The sequence below is a fragment of the Rhamphochromis longiceps genome, linkage group LG19 (assembly GCF_057381845.1).
Source record: "Rhamphochromis longiceps isolate RC_006_pf linkage group LG19, R_longiceps_female_GT1.1, whole genome shotgun sequence".
Classification (NCBI taxonomy): Eukaryota; Metazoa; Chordata; class Actinopteri; order Cichliformes; family Cichlidae; genus Rhamphochromis; species Rhamphochromis longiceps.
Window position 1 is genome coordinate 33,077,104 of NC_140575.1, and position 17,308 is coordinate 33,094,411.

At 36.6% G+C, this 17,308-nt stretch overlaps 1 long non-coding RNA gene across 13 annotated transcripts; it reads left to right on the forward strand.

Moving 5' to 3' along the window:
* The first annotated feature begins 11,857 nt into the window (after nt 1-11,857).
* Nucleotides 11,858-15,706, forward strand: LOC146647218 (uncharacterized). 13 transcript variants are annotated; one of them, XR_014908907.1, is made up of 8 exons: nt 11,858-12,480; nt 12,966-13,052; nt 14,432-14,575; nt 14,698-14,744; nt 14,843-15,116; nt 15,205-15,267; nt 15,363-15,380; nt 15,475-15,706. It is a non-coding gene; the product is annotated as an uncharacterized LOC146647218 (long non-coding RNA). The 13 variants fall into 13 exon arrangements; XR_014908908.1 differs by having other exon boundaries at nt 12,970-13,052; XR_014908906.1 differs by having other exon boundaries at nt 11,859-12,480; nt 12,955-13,052.
* The last annotated feature ends 1,602 nt before the right edge of the window (nt 15,707-17,308 follow it).

Sequence of the window (17,308 nt, forward strand, 5' to 3'; positions counted from 1 at the left end):
AATGATAAATTGTTAACACTGGAAGATTCCCCCATCTCTTCTGAACAAAACGGTGTAAGAATGACCGCTCTAGCCCCTACGGTTAGGAAATTATGGTCATTTGTTTGAGGGGAGTCCTCACTATGAGAAATAGGCTGCAATAATCCTGTGCCTCTCTCTGCTGCGTGTGTAAAAAGATGCACCTGTTTTGGCGGGAAAAAGTACACAGGCTCTCTGATTGGTGGATTCAAATTCAGCAGCTCCCAGGCTGACCTAGAAACTTACTTCTCTCTCCCTGTGCATTTTTATGCTGATTTTTTCATTTAACAAGTATATTTGAGGGACCCTCAGCATGTTCAGCATTTTTTCAGCTGTCCATTTTGCTTTTCCAATTTTTCTGTTTAACTTATTACTATTGTGCTAAATCATACTGTTTCTGCTATTTCATAAGATTTGTGCTTAATATAGTATTTCTGCTTTTAATAGGATTTGTGCTTAATATAGTATTTCTGCTTTTTATAGAATTTGTGCTTAATATAGTATTTCTGCTAAATTATAGTATTTCTGCTTTTTATAGGATTTGTGCTAAAACATAGTGTTTCTACTAAATGTAGTATTTATGCTTAATCATACTATTTCTGCTTTTTATAGGATTTGTGCTTAATATAGTATTTCTGCTAAATTATAGTATTTCTGCTTTTTATAGTATTTGTGCTAAAACATAGTATTTCTACTAAATGTAGTATTTATGCTTAATCATAGTATTTCTATATATTTCTGCCAGGTCCCCAGGCAGCCAATCCTCTGTGAGGACTGAGAAATTCAAATTTTCAAATCAGGGCCTGCACGGCTTCCCAGCCAATCATATATGTGTCCTGAGGCATTCAAATTTGCATATTGGGGCCTTCATGGCTTCTAAGCCAGCCAATCATATCTGAGGGCTGAGGAATTCAAATCCACAAATCAGGGCCTGCACAGCTTCCCAGCCAGCCAATCATGTATGTGGGCTCCAGGCATTCAAATTTGCATATTGGGGGAATTCGTGGCTTCTAAGTCAACAAGTCATCCATGTCGTATATCTCTAAAAATTCACATTTTAATGATAAATTGTTAACACTGGAAGATTCCCCCATCTCTTCTGAACAAAACGGTGTAAGAATGACCGCTCTAGCCCCTACGGTTAGGAAATTATGGTCATTTGTTTGAGGGGAGTCCTCACTATGAGAAATAGGCTGCAATAATCCTGTGCCTCTCTCTGCTGCGTGTGTAAAAAGATGCACCTGTTTTGGCGGGAAAAAGTACACAGGCTCTCTGATTGATGGATTCAAATTCAGCAGCTCCCAGGCTGACCTAGAAACTCACTTTTCTCTCCCTGTGTGTGTGTGTGTGTGTGTGTGTGTGTGTGTGTGTGTGTGTGTGTGTGTGTGTGTGTGACAGAGAGAGAGAGAGAGAGAGAGAAAGGCTTTTAATGGGATGATCTCATTCTAAGATTCAAATTCAATATATTTAGACTGGTTGACTGAATTGGATCTTGTGTGTGTGTCTCTCTGTGCATGTGTGTTTTCTTATGTGTACATATTTGTGATTGTGTGGCTGTTATAGATTTTTTTGCTGATTTTTTTCATTTAACAAGTATAGTTGAGGGACCTTCAGCATGTTCATCATTTTTTCAGCTGTCCATTTTTGCTTTTCCAATTTTTCTGTTTAAGTTATTACTATTGTGCTAAATCATACTATTTCTGCTATTTTATAAGATTTGTGCCAAATACCGTATTTCTGCCAAATATAGTATTTCTGATTAATTATAGTTTTTTCTACCAAATCATAGTACAGTATTTCTGCTTTTTATAGGGTTTGTGCTTAATATAGTATTTCTGCTAAATTATAGTATTTCTGCTTTTTATAGTATTTGTGCTAAATTATAGTATTTCTGCCAAATTATAATATTTGTGCTAAAACATAGTCTCAATTTAAAATTACAATATTCATAGTTCATCACAGTGTCTCTGGTAAATCACAATATTTCTGCTCTGTTGTACTATTTTTCTAAATCATAGTGTTTCTGTAATGTTTAAGTATTTTTGGCTAAATATATTCTTTCTGTTATCTTATACTATTTCTCCTAAATTCTTGTATTTTTGAGAAGTTATCATGTTTCTGGTAAGTTACAATATTTCTGCTAAATTCTGCTATGCTATTGTATTTCTGCCAAGTATTATGTTTCCTCTAAGATATTGCAGTTCTGCTAAGTTATTCCATTTTAGCAAACTTCTTTTGCTTCTGCAAAGTTTTTACAATTTCTGCAACTTTTCAGCTTTTTCAGCTACTTTTTGCATACAGCTTCAGCTTTAAGCATCCACACTGCATTTTCGCAGGAAATGCAAATTTTTCTAGTTATTATTATTATTCTAGTTGCTTCCGTACACTTTTCGCCGTTAAACTACTTCCACAATTTTCAGCCGATTTTCACCGTTCAAATTTTAAACTATTCTGCTATTTTTGCTCTTTCCTGCTACGATTTTTGCTATTTTTAACTATTATACTTTTTAAAATATTCCACTTTTTTCCTTTAATTTGTCCCATTGAAATGAATGGGAAACTTCTGCAATTCTGCTAAAATTTGCTTGTTTTTGAAACTTAACTACTTCCTCATATTTTCACCTAGAACAACCATTCAAATTTTAAAATGTTCACAAATTATTGGGCTATTCAGGTATGATTCAGCTTTTTCAAATCTTCTACTGTTTTACTTTTATGCCTCTTAAAGTTTTGAGTTGCAAAATTGTGATTTTTCACAAAATACATGCGTTGTTATGGTTGCTATGCTCTTGGCTTCCAGTGTGTCACTGAAGGTTTTGCAGTCTTCTCTTCATGTCGGAACAACTGTTTGCTACTTGCTCAATTTTCACTCAACTTCCACAAATTATACATCAAAACGTAGGTATTTTTGCTGGCTTTCAGGAAATGTCACTATCATTGTTGTGGGATTTATAGAATTTTCGCAAATCTCCTCAGACCAACACAATGTCAGAAAACTCTCCATATAAAGTCAATGGAGAGCTTGTTCAAAATCACCGCTGGATTTCTGTAATGAGAGGCATATTCGAATCGTCATATCTCCTTAACGAAGCAAAGTTAAGACATGAGGCTTGTCCCCGAATATCTTCAGACACCCCTGACGCTCACAATTCAAGAATTTCTTTCTCACCTATTACCGTTCTGAAATGAGTTGGACTTGTTTGAGGGTAGGAAATTCGTCCTTCGCTCAGATTTCTTCAGATTTCAAACTGTGGAAATGAACCACTTTTTTCTCTCGTCATAACTTTTTGTTGGATTTCCACAGAGACCTGAAAATTTCCATGATTGTTCACCAAAGCCTGCTGTCTCTTACGGTGAAAGAATGATATCGATACTCCAAATAGATTTCAAGTCACAAAGCGTTGTTTGAGGGCAAGTCAAGGCAGTTTTTGCTTCGCTCTACTCAGTTATGGTGCATTAGAAGTCAAATATCTTCAATAATTTATATTTTAATGATAAATTGTAAACACTGGAAGATTCCCCCATCTCTTCTGAACAAAACGGTGTAAGAATGACCGTTCTAGCCCCTACGGTTTGGAAATTATGGTCATTTGTTTGAGGGGAGTCCTCACTATGAGAAATAGGCTGCAATAATCCTGTGCCTCTCTGTGCTGCGTGTGTAAAAAGAGGCACATGTTTTGGCGGGAAAAAGTACACAGGCTCTCTGATTGGTGGATTCAAATTCAGCAGCTCCCAGGCTGACCTAGACACGTACTTCTCTCTCCCTGTGCATTTTTTTGCTGATTTTTTCATTTAACAAGTATATTTGAGGGACCCTCAGCATGTTCAGCATTTTTTCAGCTGTCCATTTTGCTTTTCCAATTTTTCTGTTTAACTGATTACTATTGTTCTAAATCATACTATTTCTGCTATTTTATAAGATTTGTGCCTAATATAGTATTTCTGCTAAATTACAGTATTTCTGCTTTTTATACTATTTGTGCTAAAACATAGTATTTCTACTAAATGTAGTATTTATGCTTAATCATACTATTTCTGCTTTTTATGGGATTTGTGCCTAATATAGTATTTCTGCTTTTTATAGGATTTTTGCTCAAACATAGTATTTCTACTAAATGTAGTGTTTATGCTTAATCATCCTATTTCTGCTTTTTATAGGATTTGTGCTTAATATAGTATTTCTGCTAAATTATAGTATTTCTGCTTTTTATAGTATTTGTGCTAAAACATAGTATTTCTACTAAATGTAGTATTTATGCTTAATCATAGTATTTCTATATATTTCTGCCAGGTCCCCAGGCAGCCAATCCTCTGTGAGGACTTAGACATTCAAATTTTCAAATCAGGGCCTGCACGGTTTCCCAGCCAATCATATATGTGTCCTGAGGCATTCAAATTTGCATATTGGGGCCTTCATGGCTTCTAAGCCAGCCAATCATATCTGAGGGCTGAGGAATTCAAATCCACAAATCAGGGCCTGCACGGCTTCCCAGCCAGCCAATCATGTATGTGGGCTCCAGGCATTCAAATTTGCATATTGGGGGAATTCGTGGCTTCTAAGTCAACAAGTCATCCATGTCGTATATCTCTAAAAATTCTCATTTTAATGATAAATTGTTAACACTGGAAGATTCCCCCATCTCTTCTGAACAAAACGGTGTAAGAATGACCGCTCTAGCCCCTACGGTTAGGAAATTATGGTCATTTGTTTGAGGGGAGTCCTCACTATGAGAAATAGGCTGCAATAATCCTGTGCCTCTCTCTGCTGCGTGTGTAAAAAGATGCACCTGTTTTGGCGGGAAAAAGTACACAGGCTCTCTGATTGGTGGATTCAAATTCAGCAGCTCCCAGGCTGACCTAGAAACTTACTTCTCTCTCCCTGTGCATTTTTATGCTGATTTTTTCATTTAACAAGTATATTTGAGGGACCCTCAGCATGTTCAGCATTTTTTCAGCTGTCCATTTTGCTTTTCCAATTTTTCTGTTTAACTTATTACTATTGTGCTAAATCATACTGTTTCTGCTATTTCATAAGATTTGTGCTTAATATAGTATTTCTGCTTTTAATAGGATTTGTGCTTAATATAGTATTTCTGCTTTTTATAGAATTTGTGCTTAATATAGTATTTCTGCTAAATTATAGTATTTCTGCTTTTTATAGGATTTGTGCTAAAACATAGTGTTTCTACTAAATGTAGTATTTATGCTTAATCATACTATTTCTGCTTTTTATAGGATTTGTGCTTAATATAGTATTTCTGCTAAATTATAGTATTTCTGCTTTTTATAGTATTTGTGCTAAAACATAGTATTTCTACTAAATGTAGTATTTATGCTTAATCATAGTATTTCTATATATTTCTGCCAGGTCCCCAGGCAGCCAATCCTCTGTGAGGACTGAGAAATTCAAATTTTCAAATCAGGGCCTGCACGGCTTCCCAGCCAATCATATATGTGTCCTGAGGCATTCAAATTTGCATATTGGGGCCTTCATGGCTTCTAAGCCAGCCAATCATATCTGAGGGCTGAGGAATTCAAATCCACAAATCAGGGCCTGCACAGCTTCCCAGCCAGCCAATCATGTATGTGGGCTCCAGGCATTCAAATTTGCATATTGGGGGAATTCGTGGCTTCTAAGTCAACAAGTCATCCATGTCGTATATCTCTAAAAATTCACATTTTAATGATAAATTGTTAACACTGGAAGATTCCCCCATCTCTTCTGAACAAAACGGTGTAAGAATGACCGCTCTAGCCCCTACGGTTAGGAAATTATGGTCATTTGTTTGAGGGGAGTCCTCACTATGAGAAATAGGCTGCAATAATCCTGTGCCTCTCTCTGCTGCGTGTGTAAAAAGATGCACCTGTTTTGGCGGGAAAAAGTACACAGGCTCTCTGATTGATGGATTCAAATTCAGCAGCTCCCAGGCTGACCTAGAAACTCACTTTTCTCTCCCTGTGTGTGTGTGTGTGTGTGTGTGTGTGTGTGTGTGTGTGTGTGTGTGTGTGACAGAGAGAGAGAGAGAGAGAGAGAAAGGCTTTTAATGGGATGATCTCATTCTAAGATTCAAATTCAATATATTTAGACTGGTTGACTGAATTGGATCTTGTGTGTGTGTCTCTCTGTGCATGTGTGTTTTCTTATGTGTACATATTTGTGATTGTGTGGCTGTTATAGATTTTTTTGCTGATTTTTTTCATTTAACAAGTATAGTTGAGGGACCTTCAGCATGTTCATCATTTTTTCAGCTGTCCATTTTTGCTTTTCCAATTTTTCTGTTTAAGTTATTACTATTGTGCTAAATCATACTATTTCTGCTATTTTATAAGATTTGTGCCAAATACCGTATTTCTGCCAAATATAGTATTTCTGATTAATTATAGTTTTTTCTACCAAATCATAGTACAGTATTTCTGCTTTTTATAGGGTTTGTGCTTAATATAGTATTTCTGCTAAATTATAGTATTTCTGCTTTTTATAGTATTTGTGCTAAATTATAGTATTTCTGCCAAATTATAATATTTGTGCTAAAACATAGTCTCAATTTAAAATTACAATATTCATAGTTCATCACAGTGTCTCTGGTAAATCACAATATTTCTGCTCTGTTGTACTATTTTTCTAAATCATAGTGTTTCTGTAATGTTTAAGTATTTTTGGCTAAATATATTCTTTCTGTTATCTTATACTATTTCTCCTAAATTCTTGTATTTTTGAGAAGTTATCATGTTTCTGGTAAGTTACAATATTTCTGCTAAATTCTGCTATGCTATTGTATTTCTGCCAAGTATTATGTTTCCTCTAAGATATTGCAGTTCTGCTAAGTTATTCCATTTTAGCAAACTTCTTTTGCTTCTGCAAAGTTTTTACAATTTCTGCAACTTTTCAGCTTTTTCAGCTACTTTTTGCATACAGCTTCAGCTTTAAGCATCCACACTGCATTTTCGCAGGAAATGCAAATTTTTCTAGTTATTATTATTATTCTAGTTGCTTCCGTACACTTTTCGCCGTTAAACTACTTCCACAATTTTCAGCCGATTTTCACCGTTCAAATTTTAAACTATTCTGCTATTTTTGCTCTTTCCTGCTACGATTTTTGCTATTTTTAACTATTATACTTTTTAAAATATTAAGCTTTTTTCCTTTAATTTGTCCCATTGAAATGAATGGGAAACTTCTGCAATTCTGCTAAAATTTGCTTGTTTTTGAAACTTAACTACTTCCTCATATTTTCACCTAGAACAACCATTCAAATTTTAAAATGTTCACAAATTATTGGGCTATTCAGGTATGATTCAGCTTTTTCAAATCTTCTACTGTTTTACTTTTATGCCTCTTAAAGTTTTGAGTTGCAAAATTGTGATTTTTCACAAAATACATGCGTTGTTATGGTTGCTATGCTCTTGGCTTCCAGTGTGTCACTGAAGGTTTTGCAGTCTTCTCTTCATGTCCGAACAACTGTTTGCTACTTGCTCAATTTTCACTCAACTTCCACAAATTATACATCAAAACGTAGGTATTTTTGCTGGCTTTCAGGAAATGTCACTATCATTGTTGTGGGATTTATAGAATTTTCGCAAATCTCCTCAGACCAACACAATGTCAGAAAACTCTCCATATAAAGTGAATGGAGAGCTTGTTCAAAATCACCGCTGGATTTCTGTAATGAGAGGCATATTTGAATCGTCATATCTCCTTAACGAAGCAAAGTTAAGACATGAGGCTTGTCCCCGAATATCTTCAGACACCCCTGACGCTCACAATTCAAGAATTTCTTTCTCACCTATTACCGTTCTGAAATGAGTTGGACTTGTTTGAGGGTAGGAAATTCGTCCTTCGCTCAGATTTCTTCAGATTTCAAACTGTGGAAATGAACCACTTTTTTCTCTCGTCATAACTTTTTGTTGGATTTCCACAGAGACCTGAAAATTTCCATGATTGTTCACCAAAGCCTGCTGTCTCTTACGGTGAAAGAATGATATCGATACTCCAAATAGATTTCAAGTCACAAAGCGTTGTTTGAGGGCAAGTCAAGGCAGTTTTTGCTTCGCTCTACTCAGTTATGGTGCATTAGAAGTCAAATATCTTTAATAATTCATATTTTAATGATAAATTGTAAACACTGGAAGATTCCCCCATCTCTTCTGAACAAAACGGTGTAAGAATGACCGCTCTAGCCCCTACGGTTTGGAAATTATGGTCATTTGTTTGAGGGGAGTCCTCACTATGAGAAATAGGCTGCAATAATCCTGTGCCTCTCTGTGCTGCGTGTGTAAAAAGAGGCACATGTTTTGGCGGGAAAAAGTACACAGGCTCTCTGATTGGTGGATTCAAATTCAGCAGCTCCCAGGCTGACATAGAAACTTACTTCTCTCTCCCTGTGCATTTTTTTGCTGATTTTTTCATTTAACAAGTATATTTGAGGGACCCTCAGCATGTTCAGCATTTTTTCAGCTGTCCATTTTGCTTTTCCAATTTTTCTGTTTAACTTATTACTATTGTGCTAAATCATACTGTTTCTGCTATTTCATAAGATTTGTGCTTAATATAGTATTTCTGCTTTTAATAGGATTTGTGCTTAATATAGTATTTCTGCTTTTTATAGAATTTGTGCTTAATATAGTATTTCTGCTTTTTATATGATTTGTGCTTAATATAGTATTTCTGCTAAATTATAGTATTTCTGCTTTTTATAGTATTTGTGCTAAAACATAGTATTTCTACTAAATGTAGTATTTATGCTTAATCATACTATTTCTATATATTTCTGCCAGGCAGCCAATCCTCTGTGAGGACTGAGACATTCAAATTTTCAAATCAGGGCCTGCACGGTTTCCCAGCCAATCATATAAGTGTCCTGAGGCATTCAAATTTGCATATTGGGGCCTTCATGGCTTCTAAGCCAGCCAATCATATCTGAGGGCTGAGGAATTCAAATCCACAAATCAGGGCCTGCACAGCTTCCCAGCCAGCCAATCATATATGTGGCCTCAGGCATTCAAATTTGCATATTGGGGAATTCGTGGCTTCTAAGTCAACAAGTCATCCATGTCATATATCTCTAAGAATTCACATTTTCATGATAAATTGTCAACACTTGAAGATTCCCCCATCTCTTCTGAACAAAACGGTGTAAGAATGACCGTTCTAGCCCCTACGGTTAGGAAATTATGGTCATTTGTTTGAGGGGAGTCGTCACTATGAGAAATAGACTGCAATAATCCAGTGTCTCTCTCTGTGCTGCGTGTGTAAACAGAAGCACCCGTTTTGGTGGGGAAAAGTGCACAGGCTCTCTGATTGGTGGATTCAAATTCAGCAGCTCCCAGGCTGACCTAGAAACTTCTCTCTCCCTGTGTGTGTGTGTGTGTGTGTCTGTGTGTGACAGGGAGAGAGAGAGAGAGAGAGAGAGAGAAAGCCTTTTAATGGGATGATCTCATTGTAAGATTCAAATTCAATATATTTAGACTGGGTGACTGAATTTGATCTTGTGTGTGTGTCTCTCTGTGCATGTGTGTTTCCTTATGTGTACATATTTGTGATTGTTTGGCTGTTTTAGATTTTTTTGCTGATTTTTTTCATTTAACAAGTATAGTTGAGGGACCTTCAGCATGTTCAGCATTTTTTCAGCTGTCCATTTTGCTTTTCCAATTTTTCTGTTTAAGTTATTACTATTGTGCTAAATCATACTATTTCTGCTATTTCATAAGATTTCTGCTTAATATACTAGTTATGCTTTTTATAGGATTTGTGCTTAATATACTATTTCTGCTTTTTATAGGATTTATGCTTAATCATACTATTTCTATATATTTCTGCCAGGTCCCCAGGCAGCCAATCCTCTGTGAGGACTCAGACATTCAAATTTTCAAATCAGGGCCTGCACGGCTTCCCAGCCAATCATATATTGGTCCTGAGTCATTCAAATTTGCATATTGGGGCCTTCATGGCTTCTAAGTCAACAAGTCATCCATGTCATATATCTCTAAAAATTCACATTTTCATGATAAATTGTCAACACTTGAAGATTCCCCCATCTCTTCTGATCAAAACGGTGTAAGAATGACCGCTCTAGCCCCTACAGTTAGGAAATTATGGTCATTTGTTTGAGGGGAGTCCTCACTATGAGAAATAGACTGCAATAATCCTGTGCCTCTCTGTGCCGCGTGTGTAAAAAGATGCACCTGTTTTGGCGGGAAAACATAAACAGCCACTCTGATTGGTGGATTCAAATTCAGCAGCTCCCAGGCTGACCTAGAAACTTACTTCTCTCTCCCTGTGTGTGTGTGTGTGTGTGTGTGTGTGTGTGTGTGTGTGTGTGTGTGTGTGTGTGTGACAGAGAGAGAGAGAGAGAGAGAGAAAGCCTTTTAATGGGATGATCCCATTGTAAGATTCAAATTCAATATATTTAGACTGGTTGACTGAATTGGATCTTGTGTGTGTGTCTCTCTGTGCATGTGTGTTTCCTCATGTGTACATATTTGTAATTGTGTGGCTGTCATAAATTTTTTTGCAGATTTTTGTCATTTAACAAGTATATTTGAGGGAACCTCAGCATGTTCAGCATTTTTTCAGCTGTCCATTTTGCTTTTCCAATTTTTCTGTTTAACTTATTACTATTGTGCTAAATCACACTATTTCTGCTATTTTATAAGATTTGTGCTTAATATACTATTTCTGCTTTTATAGGATTTGTGCTTAATATAGTATTTCTGCTTTTTATAAGATTTGTGCTTAATATAGTATTTCTGCTAAATGTAGTATTTATGCTTAATCATACTATTTCTGCTTTTCATAGGATTTGTGCTTAATATAGTATATCTGCTAAATTTAGTATTTCTGATTAATTATAGTCTTTCTACTAAATCATAGTACAATATTTCTGCTTTTTATGGGATTTGTGCTAAAACAAAGTATTTCTACTAAATGTAGTATTTATGCTTAATCATACCATTTCTGCTTTTTATAGGATTTGTGCTTAATATAGTATTTCTGCTAAATTATAGTATTTCTGCCAAATTATAATATTTGTGCTAAAACATAGTCTTAATTTAAAATTACAATATTCATAGTTCATCACAGTGTCTCTGGTAAATCACAATATTTCTGCTCTGTTGTACTATTTTTCTAAATCATAGTGTTTCTGTAATGTTTAAGTATTTTTGGCTAAATATATTCTTTCTGTTATCTTATACTATTTCTCCTAAATTCTTGTATTTTTGAGAAGTTATCATATTTCTGGTAAGTTACAATATTTCTGCTAAATTCTGCTATGCTATTGTATTTCTGCCAAGTATTATGTTTCCTCTAAGATATTGCAGTTCTGCTAAGTTATTCCATTTTAGCAAACTTCTTTTGCTTCTGCAAAGTTTTTACAATTTCTGCAACTTTTCAGCTTTTTCAGCTACTTTTTGCATACAGCTTCAGCTTTAAGCATCCACACTGCATTTTCGCAGGAAATGCAAATTTTTCTAGTTTGTATTGAATTAATTGAAGACTGGGATTTCTAATTAGATGAAAGGTTTTTAAGCAAATCTGAGACCAGAAGTTTAGGTCTAAGTTAACTGATAAATCCGCTTCCCATTTTGCAATAGGAAGTGATATTGATTCATCTGTTTTAGAAAGCATTCTGTATATTTTGGATAGTAATTTGGGGGTTTTAAGAGTAAGAAATTGAACCACACTTGATGGTGTTTGTAGTTCAACTTGACCCGGTTTAAATTTCTTTTTTACTATGGATTTAATTTGTTGATATTCTAAAAATCTTTTCTTGTTGATCCCATATTGTGTAACTAGTCCGTCAAATGAAATAAATTCTGTTCCTTCTAGTATATGTTCTAAATATTTGATTCCTTTACCACTCCAATCTGAAAAGTTTATCATATTATTGTTTTGTAATATGTCAGGTAGGGATGGGTACCGGTGTCCGGTGCCATGATGGCACCGGTTCTGACATAAACGGTAGTAACCAGACCGAAAAGCAGCGCACATTTCGGTGCTTTATTTCGGTGCTTTTTTTTTCCTGAGCTGTGATACACTTCTAGCCAATCATTTTACGTTTCCGAGGATAGTAGGCGGGGCCAGGTACGTATGTTCTGTTAGAGCAGAGCTACAGATTAAAAATGTCCAAGGCGAAGCGGTCAAAAGTCTGGCTGTACTTCACAGCAAAAGATGCAAACTCAGCAGCAACAAGTGCTTTAAGCTGATACTGTGATACTGTCAAAGGAGGTAACACCAAGAATCCGATGAAACAGCTGGCGACACATAGCGTTTTTTTTAAAAGCCGAGAAATGCGCCGTATTTGATAGCTTGCTGCGAGACCTCACACCGAGCACGTCGGGTGGGTTGCCAGTTATCGGACCCGGAGCAACATCCCCCAAAAACACGAAGAGGAGAGTCCTGGCCCCTAGCCCTGCCAGTGTAGCAGAAATGATGATGATGCAGCAGCAGCCGTTCTTCTCTGCGTGAGTAGCTTCATGTTGTTCGTGTGTAATTTACGTTGAGTACACTAACCACGTTATTACATTAATGCATGTAAGGTGAACTAGCAAACATCATCATAGCTACATGCGGCTGGCTTCTTGTTTGATGGCAGATACTCCCTTCACCCTGGCCAAAAAGGCTAAAATGACCAAAGAAAAAGTGGGAAACAGTTAAACATGAGAGGTTTAGGACAAAGTTTGTGTTTTTTCCATTGTTTAAGCACTGCTTCCAGCCAAGAGTGATACCATATATGCCCCATAGCTGCAGAAAAGGCTAACATTGTTATATTTTTACAAAAAAAACCAGCTGAACATGAGAGGTTTTTGTACAAAGTTTGTGTTCTCCATTCTTTAAGCACCGGTTCGAGCACCGTTTAAGCACCGGCACCGTTTCAAAAGTACCGATTTGGCACCGGTATCGGATAAAACCTAAACGATACCCATCCCTAATGTCAGGGTTGTTCCAGATAGGTGTACGTCCGCATGGGATTAATGAAGACGCCGCCACACCCTAACGTCTTTAAGACATGAATGCAGAGAGGAACGGCTTGAATGTGAGTGTATCATGCCAAGTTTGCACTCACACTGTTTTTATGTCTGAGTTTGATTGGCAGGATGAAATCAGTCAGCACACCCTGTGTTGTGTTCTTCATGAGAGAACAAAATTGCCCTTGCCATGTCAAGCCCATGAGTGGTTTGACATGTTTGTCAGACAAAAACAGGATTGTTGTCTTATTATTATGGTCTTAACTGACAGTGGAAGCTAAAAAACTGGTATGACAGGACATAAAAGCTGAGAGATGCGGATATCTCTGTTCTCTCAGAGCTCCACTTACCTCTGCAGACCCTAAATATGCATAAAAAGAGAAGAATTATAGTGCCAATATACAGTGTGGTCCATAGTAATTTGGACACTGACACAAGTACCTCATTATTGAAACATATTCCAATTATAGTTACAAAATGGACATACACATAATGTGTAGACTCTCAACTTTGATTTAAGTTGTCAGCTCCATAACATGTGCCACCCTCTTTTTAAAGGACCCAATCAAACAATTTACTCAAGGGCTGTTTCACTGGCAGGTCGGGCAATTCTTTGATTACTGCATGTAATTATTAATTAAGCAGATAAAATGCCTCGAATTTATATTAGGTGTTGTTGCTTTTATTTGGATGCGGTTGAAGGAGCTCTCGATGCAAGTGAAACAAGCCAGCCAAGCTTAAGCTGCAAAAATAGAAAGAAAAAAACATCCATACACCATGAATCCATCCATTAGGCAGTAGCCTAAGCAGAGAAGCCCAGTCCTCCCAATCCATTCAAGCCCTTCCCAGGCATGCTGAGAGATATCTCTCCAGCATGTACTGGTGTGCTCCGGGGTTTCCTCCAGGGTGGACATGCCCAGAACACCTCATAGGTGAGGGTGGGGACATAGATCTCAGGCTAGGAGTTGTTGGGATTTATTTTTATCTTTAAGTCTAATACCTCATAATTAGCATCACACATTTGTGTTTTGTCTTTACGTTGAAACCAAGCACACCATTGTTTTTCTTGTGACATTACCAATAAGTTTGATGTGTCACATGGCCCTCTTCCTATTGAAAAAAACAAAAGTTGTATCCAAGATGGCCGACTGCTAAATGGCCACCATGGTCACCACCCATCTTGAGGAGTTTGCCCCCTCACATATACTAATGTGCCACAAACAGGACTTTAATATCACCAACCATTCCCATGTTATTACGCTGTATCCATAGAAATGGCCCACCCTGTAGAATTACTGCTACTTGCAGAGTGCACTTTAAGAGTCACACATTCAAATATTATAATTATTGTTTTAATCGTCTTTGTAATAGCAGTCAGTGGCATTAAAGCTTCCCCAGATTCTTCTCATTTGGTTTAAACAGATATATAATTGTGTTTTCTCTGCAGCACACATTGCAGAAAATTGTTGAAAATTGTTGTGAATGGAGAGTCTTTAGCACTTCGCAGCAGAACAAAGGCTGTTCCATAATGCTGACGTTCGACCAGTTTCCTTTCATACAACCATGCCGTTACAGCCCTGCCCTCAAGCATGTAAGGCATGTTTTAAGGTGGAACTGCCAGTTACCTTTTTACCTGTCCTGCATCTATTAGTAGCAGGTGTGGGTGCCTCATAAACACACCCTCATCCTTCATGCTTCTCCCTTTAAATACAGGCATCAAAGCAGACAACAGACACAAACGTTTTTGCCTTCTTTATCAGGTACGCAGCACTTATTGCATTTACTGTTGACTCCTTGTAATGATTACACAGAACGTTTAAGAGTGTTTCATTTTTCTCAACTTTTGTATTTCTTTTAGAAAAAGAATTTCTACAACGCTTGTTAAAAAGACAAAATGAGTGACCGTGAGTCTCTGATTAAGCTGAAAATATCATGTGTTGTTTGTGCCATTTGTGCAGTTGCCTTTCTGTTAAATTCTGTTATTGAAAGCTGCTTTCAATTTTGGTTGTGGCCTTATGATCGCAGTCATCTATCCTGTTCTTTTGCAAAGTCACATATCAAGCTTGGTTTCTCTTTATCTAATTTTTTTTTTTTTACTTTGTTTTTTGTTTCCAACTATAGCTGCAGCTGAAGTAAGTACTTTTATTTCATTTGATTGTTCTACACCTGGGACAAACAGCATTATAAACATGTACTTATAAAGCAATTTTCTCCTGTCAGAAGAAGGAAGAGAAATGTCCTCATGAGAAGGAAGGATCAGGATCAGAGGGAGAAGGATCAGGAGTAAGAAAAGTTTCACATGTGCTTTCTGTTGTTTTGCTCTGTTGATTCTGTAATATTGTAGCATTCATGAGTTTATTTGTCTTTATCACTTACAGGGAGAAGGAAAAGGAAAGGTACAACTTCAGAAGCCTTTTGGAATTGAAAGTTTGCTGCCATCTGAGTTACAATACGTTTTTAATCACTTAATTTTCTAACGGTTGTTTACAGGGGAAAGGGGAAAAGCATGGAAAAGGAGGTGAACATGGACATGGAGGTGGAAGAGGAGGCGGACAAGGAAGAGGAGGCGGACAAGGAAGAGGAGGCGGACAAGGAAGAGGAGGCGGACAAGGAAGAGGAGGCGGACAAGGTCCTAAATAAATTATGAAGAATTCACTGAATCAGCATTATCTGATGACTGCAAAATGACAGATATATCTCTAATAAACTAATACAGAAAGAAGACTGTCTTGTTTATTCACATAAGTATTACAATTACAACTGTTGGATCCTTTCTGAAATTCAATAATGTTTGCTGATAAATCAATGGGCTTTGATAACAATTAGTCATTCTCAAAAACAAAAACTAAAAATGGCAATAATCATATCAAGTCATTTGCACTTGAACGTGTTCTATCTTCATGGTAATCTTCTCGTGTGTGGACACATTTTAGGTTAGCCAGGCACTAAAAATGTGTGTAAGTCTAATATAAACTAGAAAGTGCATTTTCTGAAGAAACTGCAGTGTGAATGCTTGAATCTGAATGTATGCACTGAAATGAATTAATTACTGAATTTAAGTTAAAAACCTTGAATGAGATAAAAAAAAAAAACCCGAATTTAACCTGAAAACAAAAGTGCTGAACTGCTAAAAGCTGAAGGTTACACAGAAGAAGAAGTTGGAAAAAAGCTGAAAATGTTTTAATTGTAAATTAGAAAAACCTAAGAAATGAGAAAAGAACATTTAGAGTCAGAAAACATCTGAAAGAATATTAAAAGGTCATATTCTTTGAATCACTGAATGACTAAAATGTGATCCCTCCACTTGGACCCACACAGTTTAAAAAGTTTACATCTCTGAGCTTTGAAAGACAAGATGTTGGAAAAAGAACAACGATGGCGACGTTTTGAGGGTAAAATGATGGCTTTAACACTGTGGACACAGCAGCAGTTGAAAGAGAAGTGTTTAAGATTAATTTTGGCAGTTAAGCAGGCAGGTGTGAGCCTGGTTGCTATAGTGACTGCACCCAATGGCTCCATACACACGACACAGACATGCACCTCACTTTTGCTGCTTAAAATGAACAGAAAAGTCAGGCCGAAACAAATCGTTCCCAAATTAAAAGTACAAGTCGTATTGACAAAATTCTTTCACCGTGAGCGACAGCAGCTTCTAGTCTACTGAATTCTCAGTTTTCATGCCTGTGGAGTTTATTATATGGACGTGGTGACAGTGGAAAGACACCATGCTCTTCTGATTTTCAAACGAACCTTCTGAGCAATTTTAACATTAGAGTCTATGGAAGAGTTGGAAGGAGGAGGCTGTGCATTGGTGACATTTATGAAAGAACCGTAACACCTAGGACAATAGTAAACACATTGGATGAAAGAGGACAGCCATGGCTACGTTTTGAGGGTAAAATCATACCTGTAGAGCAAACGCTGTGGACACAGCAGCAGTTTTAAAAAATATTTTAAGATTAATTTTTTTGCTCCTCTCACTCTAGCAGTTGAGCTGCCTCACTCTAGCCCCAACATTCCGTCCCATACACACCCATTATAAACTCTGAAACGGGTGAAAAAACATCATGAAACTTAAACTGGAACTGAAGAAAAAGTATAATAGATATTGAAAAGATAAATACAAGTTGAATAGTTGAATGTCTTGTCTTCGTTTTAAAGTTTGAATGGTGGCTCTATGTCAATGTATGTGGAAGTAGTAAGAGTTTAAAAATGAGTAAGTTGAATGAGAATTTGAAGGGTCTCCCCATTGAAATACATGGGAAATTTTTGTTGAATAAAGTTGAATAAAATTAAAAATATAAATGTTAAAAATGAGAAAAAT